A 12,112-nucleotide genomic window follows, 5' to 3' on the forward strand; every position below is an offset into this window, starting at 1 on the left:
GTACGCACCCAAAAATGCACCACATTTTGTTTATTCCTTCATCTGTTACAGACGTTTGGGTTATTTCCATCTCTTTGTTATTGTGACTAATGCTCCAGTGAGCATTAGTGTACAAGTATCTGTTTGCATCCCTGCTTTTTTGTCTTTTGGGCATATTTCTAGGAGTGGAATTGCTGGGTTATATGGTAATTCTGGAAACCATGGTGGTGTAGCGGTTAAGTGCTATGGCTGCTAACCAAAGTGTCGGTAGTTCAAATCCTCCAGGCGCTCCTTGGAAGCATGGGCAGTTCTACTCTGTCCTGTAGGGTTGCTATGAGTCGGAATCGACTCGACGGCACTGGGTTTAGTTTTTGGTTCTTCATTGTAATTCTAGGTTTAACATTTAAAGGAATCACCAAACTGTTTTCCACGGAGGTTGCACTAGTTTACCTTTCCACCAGCATTGGATGAGTGTTCCAGTTTCTCAGTATTCTCCCCAACGCCTGTTATTTCCCACTTTTCTGATAACAACCATCCTAGCAGGTATGACAGAAATGGCTAAGCTTTTGACTACCTATTGAAAGACTGGCAGTTTGAACCCATACAGATGTGCCTTGGAAGACAAGTCTGGCAATCTGCTTTGAAAGGTCACAGCCTTGGAAACCCTATGGGACAGTTCTACTCTGCAAGCTTGGGGTTGCCATGAGTTGGAATTAACTTGGTGGCAACTAACAACAGCAACATAAAGCAGGTGTAAAGTGGTCTCTCGTTGTGGTTTGATTTGCATTTCCCTAAAGACTAATGATGTTGAACATATTTTCATGTGCTTACTGGCCATTTGTATAACTTCTTTGGAAAAATGTCTACAAATAAAAATGTCTATTCAAGTCCTTTGCCTATTTTTTAATTGTGTTATTTGTAGGAGTTTTTGTATATACTCTGGCTATTAAGCCTTTGTTAGATATATGGTTACCACGTATTTTCTTCTGTAGGTTGTCTCTTCACTTCTTTGATAAAGTCCTTTGATGCACAAAAGTGCTTAATTTTTATGAAGTCTGCCTTGGTTATCTAGTGCTATGACAGAAATATCACAACTGGGTGGCTTTTTAACAACAGAAATTTATTTTCTCGCAGTTTAGTAGGCTAGAGGTCTGAACTCAGGGCATTGGCTCTAGAGGAAAGCTCTCTCTCTGCCGGCTCTGGAGGAAGGTCTTTGTCTCTTCAGCTTCTGTTTCCTGGTTCCTTGGAGATCTCCATGTGGCCTAGCAACTATCTTCCCCCATCTCCACCTGGTTGCTTGCTTGTTTAATCTCTTCTGTATCTCAAAAGAGATTGATTTAAGACACACCCTACACTAATCCTACCTCATTAATATAACAAAGACAACCCATTCCCAAATGGGATTATAACCACAGGCATAGAGGTTAGGATTTACAACATACATTTTGGGGGGACACAATTCAATCGATAACAAAGTCCAATTTATCTATTAGCTTTTTGTTGTTGTTGTTGTTATTTTTGATGTCATATCTAAGAATCCATTGCCAAAAATGAGGTCCTGAAGCTTTAGTCGTATGAGTAACAATTTTATGATTTTAGTTCTTACATTTAGGTCATTGATCTATTTTGAGTTAGTTTTCACGTATGGTGTGAGGTATGTGGAGATCCTGTTGTCCCAGCAACATGAGCTGAAGAGACCATTCTTTCCCCCATCGAATGGACTTAGCACCCTTGTCAAAAACCTACTGGCCACAGACCTATGGGGATTTACTCTTTAAATGGATTAAAAAAAAAATTTGGAAAAAAAAAAACCAAACCCACTGCCGTCGAGCCCATTACAATTCACAGGGGCCCTATAGGACAGAGTAGAACTGCCCTGTAGAGTTTCCAAGGAGCGCCTGACGGATTTGAACTGCTGACCTTTTCGTTAGCAGCCATAGCACTTAACCACTACACCACCAGGGTTTCCTTTACAAGGATACTATTCTTCAAATGGTATCAAATTGCCATGGTATTAAATCCCACTGGATACATTTAAGAGTTGCGTGATAGTTTTAAACGTCAAGATTTAAAACACACTGGAAATTACAGTTGTATAATTTTATGATAAAAATTTTAGATGTTGATATAAAAATGGATTTTCCTGTATTTGAAACAACTAAAATCACTCCTCTGTCTCTGGAAGGCCAAAATTACATTATACATGAGAACTAAGAGGCAACAAATTAGCACCTCTGAACACAACCATATGGGTTAGTTTTAGATTAGCTTTTACTTAGAAAAGACAGAAACTTTTAAGTTCTATAAGAATGTGTCCCAGAACTGGTAAATTTAGAAGTTTTTAAGATAGGTCCAGTTGTATGACATGAAGAATGGCAAGGCCACTGCAAGAAGAGTACAGCGGAGGGCCAAACAAGAGGCAGAAATTGTCCTACCCAAATTTGCCACAGGCCAACCTGCTTTGATCCATACTAGGGTTCATCCAGGTGGATTTAAAGCCAAAATCCTGGGAAGACCTCATCATACGTACCTATAACAAGGCCCTCAGCATGGACTCTGGGGGGCTGCTCTAACCCCAAGGTTCTTTCTCAGGCTCCTGGGACATGCTATGACAATGGAATCAATCTAAGCTGGAAATGAAAATGATCTAAACTACTCTTCTTTCAAGTAAGAATTGAATATTAACAATATTTAATCTTTGTTGACCCTACATGGAAATGAAACAATTATTTCTTCTAATTTGGTTCAAGCTTTGTCCTTGTTTTCCCTATTTATACCCCTTGCCATGAGAAACCAGACCCCTAGGTTACTCATCTCCCACCCATTTGATCTACTCAAGGGTCTTCACCATCATCTATTTTTTTTTTTTTTATTGTACTTTAGATGAAGGTTTACAGAACAAACTAGTTTCTCATTAAATAGTTAGTACACACTTTGTTCTATGACATTGGTTAACAGCCCCACGACACGTCAGCGCTCTCCCGTCTCAACCCTGGGTTCCCTATTACCAGCTGTCCTCTTCCCTGCTACCTTCCAGTCCCTGCTCCAGGGCTGGTGTGCCCTTTTAGTCTTGTTTTGTTCTGTGGCCTGTCCAATCTTTGGCTGAAGGGTGAACCTCAGAGTGACTTCACCACCGAGCCGAAAGGGTGTCCAGGGGCCATACTCTCAGGGATTCCCCAGTCTCTGTCAGGCCAGCAAGTCTGGTCTTTATTTTTGAGTTAGAATTTTGTTCTACATTTTTCTCCAGCTCTGTCCGGGACCCTCTATTGTGATCCTGTCAGAGCAGTCAGTGTAGTAGCTGGGTACCATCCAGTTGTACTAGACTCAGTCTGGTGGAGGCCGTGGTAGATGTGGTCCGTTAGTCCCTTGGACTAATCTTTCCTTTGTATCTTTAGTTTTCTTCATTCTTCCTCGGTCCCGAAGGGGTGAAACCAATGGTATATCCTAGATGGCCACTCACAGTTTTTTAAGACCCCAGATGCTACTCACCACAGTAGAATGTAGAACATTTTCTTTATAAAATATGTTATGCCAATTGAGCTAGATGTTCCCCAAGACCATGGTCCCCACAGCCCTGAGCCCAGCAAATCGGTCCCTCAGGGAGTTTGGATGTCTCTATAGCGATTGCACAACCATGCCTTGTACAAGTTCTGCTGGCTTCCCCGATACTGTGTACTGTCTTACCTTTCACCAAAGTTACCACTTAACTATTGTCTATTTAGTGTTTTTCCATCCCTACCCTTCCTCTCCCTTGTAATCATTAAAGATTGTTTCTTTTTGTGTGTAAACCTTTTCATGAGTTTTTACAGTAATGGTCTCGTACAATATTTGTCCTTTTGTGATCGACTTATTTCACTCAGCATAATGTCCTCCAGTTTCATCCATGTTATAAGATGCTTCACAGATTCTTCATCATTGTTCTTTATTGTTGTGTAATACTCCATTGTGTGTATGTATCACAGATTGATGGGCGTCTAGGTTGTTTCCATCTTTTTGCTATTGTGAACAATGCTGCGATGAACATGGGTGTGCATACGTCTATTTGTGTGATGACTTATTTCTCTAGGATATATTCCTAGGAATGGGATTGCTGGATCATATGGTATTTCTATTTCTAGCTCTTTAAGGAAGTGCCATGTCATTTTCTGAAATGGTTGTATCATTTTGCATTCCCACCAGCAGTGCATAAGAGCTCCGATCTCTCCATAGCCTCTCCAAAATTTGTTGTTTCCTGTTTTCTTTGTTCGTACCAGTAATGCTGGGATGAGATGGTATCTCAGTGTGCTTTTGATTTGCATTTCTCTAATGGCTAGAGATTGTGAGCATTTCCTCATGTGTCTGTTGGCCACGTGAATGTCTTCTTTGGTGAAGCATCTCACCATGTCCTTTGCCCATTTTTTAATTGGATTATTTGTCTTTTTGTTGTAGAGGTGTCAGATTTTCTTATAGATTTTAAAGATTAGACCTTTGTCTCATTTGTAATAGCCAAAAATTTTTTCCCAGTCTGTAGGTTCTCTTTTTCCACCATGTGTCTGTCAGTTTGTCATACTGTGGGGACTTCCGTGTTGCTGTGATGCTGGAAGCTATGCCACCGGTATTCGGATACCAGCAGGGTCACCCATGGAGGACAGATTTCAGCTGAGCTTCCAGAATAAGAAAGACTAGGAAGAAGGACCCAGCAGTCTACTTCTGAAAAGCATTAGCCAGTGAAAACCTTATGAATAGCAGCGGAACATTGTCTGATATAGTGCTGGAAGATGAGCCCCCCAGGGTGGATGGCACTCAAAAGATGACCGGGGAAGAACTGCCTCCTCAAAGTAGAGGAGACCTTAATGATGTGGATGGAGTAAAGCTTTCGGGACCTTCATTTGCTGATGTGGCAAGACTCAAAATGAGAAGAAACAGCTGCAAATATCCATTAATAATCAGAACCTGGAATGTATGAAGTATGAATCTAGAAAAATTGGAAATCGTCAAAAATGAAATGGAATGCATAAACATCGATATCCTAGGCATTAGTGAGCTGAAATGCACTAGTATTGGCCATTTTGAATCGGAAATCATGTAGTCTACTACGCTGGGAATGACAACTTGAAGAGGAATGATGTTGCATTCATCGTCAAAAAGAACGTTTCAAGATCTATCCCGAAGTACAACACTGTCAGTGATAGGATAATATCCATACGCCTACAAGGAAGACCAGTTACTACGACTATTATTCAAATTTATGCACCAACCACTAGGTCCACAGATGAAGAAATAGAAGATTTTTATCAGGTGCTGCAGTCTGAAATTGATCGAACATGAAATCAAGATGCATTGATAATTACTGGTGATCAGAATGCAAAAGTTGGAAACAAAGAAGAAGGACTGGTAGTTGGAAAATATAGCCTTGGTGACAGAAACAATGCTGGAGATTGAATGACAGAATTTGCAAGACCAATGACTTCTTCATTGCAAATACCTTCTTTCACCAACATAAACGGCGACTATACACATGGACCTCGCCAGATGGAACAGAGAGAAATCAATTTGACTACATCTGTGGAAAGAGACGATGGAAAAACTCAATATCAACAGTCAGAACAAGGCCAGCGGCCGACTGTGGAACAGACCATCAATTGCTCCTATGCAAGTTCACGCTGAAACTGAAGAAAATCAGAGCAAGTCCAGGAAAGCCAAAATATGACCTTGAGTATATTCCACCTGAATTTAAGACCATCTGAAGAATAGATTTGATGCATTGAACACTAGTGACAGAAGACCAGACGAGTTGTTGAATGATATCAAGGACATCACACATGAAGAAAGCAAGAGGTCTTTGAAAAGACAGGAAAGAAAGAAAAGACCAAGATGGATGTCAGAGGAGACTCTGAAACTTGCTCTCAAACGTCAAGCAGCTAAAGCAAAGGGAAGAATTGATGAAGTAAAAGAATTGAACAGAAGATTTCAAAGGGCGTCTCAAGAAGACAAAGTAAAGTACTATAATGACGTGCAAAGAACTGGAGATGGAAAATCAAAAGGCAAGAACGTGCTCGGCGTTTCTCAAGCTGAAAGAACTAAAGAAAAAATTCAAGCCTCGAGTTACAATAGTGAAGGATTCTATGGGGAAAATATTAAATGATGCACAAAGCATCAAAAGAAGCTGGAAGGAATACACAGAGTCATTGTACCAAAGAGAATTAGTCGATGTTCAACCGTTTCAAGAGGTGGCATATGATCAGGAACCGAGGGTACTGAAGGAGGAAGTCTAAGCTGCACTGCAGGCATTGTGAAAAACAAGGCTCCAGGAATTGATGGAATGTCCAGATGTTTCAACAAACAGATGCAGTGATGGAAGTGCTCACTTGTCTATGCCAAGAAATATGGAAGACAGCTTCCTGGCCAACTGACTGGAAGAGATCCATATAAGGTGATTCAACCGAATGTGGAAATTATAGAACAATATCATGAATATCACATGCAAGCAAAATTTTGCTGAAGATCATTCAAAAGCTGCTGCAGCAGTGCATCGACAGGGAACTGCCAGAAATTCAGGCTGGCTTCAGAAGAGGATGTGGAACCAGGGATATCATTGCTAATGTCAGATGGATCCTGGCTGAAAGCAGAGAATACCAGAAGGATATTTACCTGTGTTTTTTTTTTTTTTATTGACTATGCAAAGGCATTTGACTACGTGGATCATAACAAATTATGGATAACATTGCAAAGAATCGGAATTCCGGAACACTTAATTGTGCTCATGAGGAACCTTTACATAGATCAAGAGGCAGTTGTTCAGAGAGAACAAGGGGATATTGATTGGTTTAAAGTCAGGAAAGGTGTGCGTCAGGGTTGTATTCTTTCACCATACCTATTCGATCTTTATGCTGAGGAAATAATCTGAGAAGCTGGACTACATGAAGAAGAACAGGGCATCAGGATTGCAGGAAGACTCATTAACGACCTGCGTTATACAGATGACACAACCTTGCTTGCTGAAAGTGAAGAGGACTTGAAGCACTTACTAATGAAGATCAAAGACCACAGCCTTCAGTATGGACTGCACCTCAACATAAAGAAAACAAAAATCCTCACCACTGGACCAATGAGCAACATCATGATAAATGGAGAAAAGATTGAAGTTGTCAAGGATTTCATTCTACTTGGATCCACAATCAACAGCCATGGAAGCAGCAGTCAAGAAATCAAAAGACGCATTGCATTGGGTCAATCTGCTGCAAAGGACCTCTTTACAGTGTTAAAGATCAAAGATATCACCTTGAAGACTAAGGTGCGCCTGACACAAGCCATGGTATTTTCAATTGCATCATATGCATGTGAAAGCTGGACAATGAATAAGGAAGACTGGAGAAGAATTGATGCCTTTGAATTGTGGTGTTGGCGAAGAATATTGACTATACCATGGACTGCCAAAAGAACGAACAAATCTGTCTTAAAAGTACAGCCAGAATGCTCCTTAGAGGCAAGGACGGCGAGACTGCATCTTAAATACTTTAGACATATTGTCAGGAGGGATCAGTCCCTGGTGAAGCACATCATGCTTGGCAGAGTACAGGGTCAGCGGGAAAGAGGAAGACCCTCAAGGAGGTGGATTGACACAGTGCCTGTAAGAATGAGCTCAGGCATAACAACGGTTGTAAGGATGGCTCAGGACCAGGCAGTGTTTTGTTCTGTTGCGCATAGGGTCACTGTGAGTCAGAATGACTCGACGGCACCTAACAACAACAACAGGTTCTGTTTTTACTCTTTTGGTGAAGTCTTTTGATGAACTTAAGTGTTTAATTTTTAGAAGATTCCAGTTATCTAGCTTATCTTCTGGAGTTTGTGTGTTGTTGGGTGTGGTTTGTATCTTGTTAATGCCGTGTATTAGGGCCTCTAGCCTTGATCCTATTTTTTCTTCTAAGAACGTCATAGTTTTTGGCTTTATATTTAGGTCTTTGATCCATTTTGAGTTAGTTTTTGTATATGGTATGAAGTACGGTTCCTGTTTCATTTTTTTTGCAGATGGTCATCCAGTTTTGCCAGCACCATTTGTTAAAAATACTGTCTTTTCCCCCATTTGATGGACTTTTGGCCCTTGTTGAAGATCAGGTGACCACAGGTGGATGGATTTACATCTGGGTTCTCAATTCTGTTCCATTGGTCAATGTATCTGTCACTGTACCAGTACCAGCCTTTTTGACTACTGTAGCTGTATAGTAGGTTCTGAGGGCAGGTAGTCCTCCTACTTTATTCTTCTTCTTCAATAGTGCTTTACTTATCCGGGGCCTCTTCCCTTTCCATATAAAGTTAATAAGTTTTTCCATCTCTTTAAATAATGTTGTTGGTATATGGATTGGGATTGCATTGTATTTGTAAATTGCTTTGGGTAGAATTGTCATTTTTACAATATTGAGTCTACCTGTTCATGAGCATAGTATGTTTTTCCATTTATGTAGATCTCTTTTAGCTTCTTGCAGTAATGCTTTGTAGTTTTCTTTGTATAGGTCCTTTACATCCCTGGTAACATTTATTCCTAAGTATTTTATTTTTTCAGGGGCTATTATAAATGGTATTGTTTTCGTGATTTCCTTTTCATAGTTTTCTTTATTGGTGTATAGGAATCCAACTGATTTTTATATGTTTATCTTGTATCCTGCTGTTCTGCTGAATCTTTCTATTAGTTCCAGTAGTTTTCTCGTGGAGTCTTTTGGGTTTCTATGTATAGTATCATATCATCCACAAATAAGGACAGTTTAACTTCTTCATTACCAATTTGGATGCCCTTTATTTTTCTTGCCTTATTGCTGTAGCTAGAACTTCTAGCACAATGTTTGGTAGAAGTGGTAATAAGGGGCAGGGGAATGATTTCAGCCTCTCTTTCTTAAAATGAGGTTGGCCATTTGTTTTGCACAGATGCCCTTTATTATGTTGAGAAATTTCCCTTCTATACCTATTTTATTAAGAGTTTTTATCAGGAATTGTTGTTGGACTTTGTTAAATGTCTCTTCCGCATCAATTGAGATGATCACGTGATTCTTTTCTTTCCTTTTATTTATGTGGTGGATTACGTTGACTAATTTTCTAATGTTGAACCATCCTTGCATACCTGGTGTGAATCCTCCTTGGTCATGGTTTATTATTTTTTTGATATGATGCTGAATTCTACTGGCTAGAATTATGTTGAGAATTTTTGCATCTATATTCATGAGAGATATTTGCCTGTGATTTTTTTTGTGGTGTCTCTGCCTAGTTTTGGTATCAGGTTATGCTGGCTTCATAGAATGAATTTGGCAGTATCACTTCCTTTTCTACGTTCTGAAATAGTTTGACTAGTACTGATGTGAGCTCTTCTCTAAATGTTTGGTAGAATTCTCCAGTGAAGCCATTTAGGCCAGAGTTCTTTTTGGTTGGGAGTTTTTTTTTTTATTACCTTTTCAATCTCTTCCCTTGTTATGGGTCTGTTCAGATTTTCAACATCATTTTGTGTTAGTTTGAGTAGGTAGTGTAGAAATTTGTCCATTTCCTCTAGGTTTTCAAATTTGTTGGAGTATAGTTTTTCATAATACTCTGTTATGATCCTTTTTATTTCAGTTGGGTCTATTGTAATTTCCCCCATTTCATTTCTTATTTGGGCTATTTGCATCCTCTTGTGTTTTTATTTTGTCAATTTGGCCAGTGGTTTGTCAATTTGGTAGATCCTTTCAAATAACCAACTTTTGGTTTTGTTGATTCTTTCTATTGTCTTTCTGTTCTCTGTTTCATTTAATTCTGCTCTGATCTCTATTATTTCCTTTCTTCTGGTGGCTGTGAGCTTCTTTTGCTGATCTCTGTTGTTCAAGTTGTGTAGCTAATGTTTTGATTTTGTCCCTTCTTTTTTGATGTGTGCATCTGTTGATATAAATTGACCTCTGAGCACTGCCTCTACTGTGTCCCAAAGGCTTTGGTACTATGTGTTTTCATTCTCGTTTGATTCTTGGACTTTTCTGATTCCATCTCTGATTTCTTCTATTAACCAGTGGTTTTTAAGCAAGGTGTTATTCAGCTTCCATGTAACTGATTTTTTTCTTCCTTGCTCTTCCTATTGTTAATTTCTACTTTGATAGATGTAGAGATCGTAGTCAGAGAAGATACTTTGTATTATCTCAGTGTTTTGGATTTTGTTGAGTGTTGCTCTGTGGCCTAAGATATGGCCTATTCTGGAGAATGTTCTATGTGTGTTGGAAAAGAATGTGTACTTTGCAGCTGTTGGGTGGAGTGTTCTATATATGTCTATGAGGTCAAGTTGGCTGATTGTGCCCTTTGGCTCTTGTTGAGTTTCTTTCTAGATCCTCTGTCCTTTACCAAGAGTGGTATGTTGAAGTTTCTTACTGTTATTGTGGAACTGTCAATTTCTCTTTTCAGTGCTGATAGAGTTTGTTTTATGTCTTTTGGACCCCTGTCATTGGGTGTGTAGATGTTTATTATGGTTAAGTCTTCATGACGGATCATCCCTTTAATCATTATATGGTGCCTTCTTTGTCTTTTATGGTGGATTTTGTTTTAAAGTCTATCTTATCTGAGATTAGTGTTGCCACTCCTGCTCTTTTTTGGTAGTTATTTGCTTGATATGTTTTTTCCATCCTTTGATTTTTAATAAATTTATGTCTTTGTTTCTAAGGTGTGTCTCTTGTAGACAACATATTGATGGATCCTATTTTTTAAAATCCATTCTGTCACTCTGTGTCTCTTTATGGATGCATTTAGGCCATTTACATTCAGTGTAATTACTAATAGGTGTGAGTTTATTGCTGTCATTTTGTAGTGCTTTTTTTTGTGATGTTGACATTTTCTTTGTTCCTATTATTCTGCTGTGCTGAATTCCTTTTGTTTGTGGATTTCTTTTGTTTTTATTGAGACTGTATGTTTTTCTTCTTTATTTTGATGAGTAGGTTTGTTAACTCTCTTTGTTATTACCTTGGAATTTACCCTTATCTTCCTAGGCTTGAACCAGTCTATTATTACTTGGTATCGCCTTACCTTCCTTTCTATTAGAAAGTTCTATACCAACACTGTTTATTCCCTTTTATTGTTCTGACGTTGTTGTCATTTACAGATTAACCTCTCTGGTTCCCTACTGTAATACTTTTTGTTTTGGATAGTCCTTGAGAGTTCATTTCCTAGGTTGGTTTGGCTGATACAACCTTACATCCCAGATTCATGCTGTGGTCTGATGTTGTTTGTTCTCAGACTGAAAAGACTCCCTTTAATAATTCTTGTAGGTTTGGTTTTGTTTTTACATATTCCCTCAATTTCTGTTTATCTGGAAATGTCCTAATTTCATCATCATATTTGAATGAGATACATTGCAGGATACATTATTCTTGGTTGGCAATTTTTTTCTTTCAAAGTTTTATACCTGTTATCCCATTGCCTTCTTGCCTGCATGGTTTCTGCCAAATAATCAGAGCTCAGTCTTATTGTTTCTTCTCTGTATGTGACTTTTTGTTTTTCTTGAGCTACTCTCAGGATTTTTTCTTTGTCTTCGATTTTAGCAAGTGTGATTATGATTTTTCTTGGTGATTTTCTTTTGGGGTCTATCCTACATGGGGTTCGTCAAGCTTCTTGGATGGTCAGCTTTTCATCTTTCATGCTATTAGGGAAGTTTTCTGTCAGCAATTCTTCAATGATCCTCTGTGTTTTCTGTTTTCTCCCTGTTCTGGAATCCCAATCACTCGTGAATTTTTGCTTTTAATTGTATCCCACATCATTCTCAGGGTTTCTTCATTTTTCTTTGTCTTTTTTTGGTTTTATCCAAGTGTTTGTCTTCAATTTCATTGATCCTGTCTTCTATCCTTTCAAACCTGCTCCTCAGCCCTTCTATGACACTCTCTGTTTCTGAAATCTTGTTGTTTATCTTTTGGATTTCTAATTGTTGTTTTTGTATGATTTCTAGTTGTGGATTTATTTTGGCATTTTGTTCCTGTATTATTTTCCTGAATTCTTCCTTTTTTTAAAAAAAATTTGTCTGGCTTTTCTATGAATTTGCCTATTTTTTTCCTAGTTTTTGTCTTTTTTTTTGCTTCAACTCTTGGATAGCTCTGAATATGAGAGATGTGAATCCTCTATCAGGTAGTTCTAGTGCCTTTTCTTCTACCGGAAAGTCATTTGG

This window comes from Elephas maximus, chromosome 3 (genome assembly GCF_024166365.1).
Source record: "Elephas maximus indicus isolate mEleMax1 chromosome 3, mEleMax1 primary haplotype, whole genome shotgun sequence".
In the NCBI taxonomy this organism is placed as follows: domain Eukaryota; kingdom Metazoa; phylum Chordata; class Mammalia; order Proboscidea; family Elephantidae; genus Elephas; species Elephas maximus.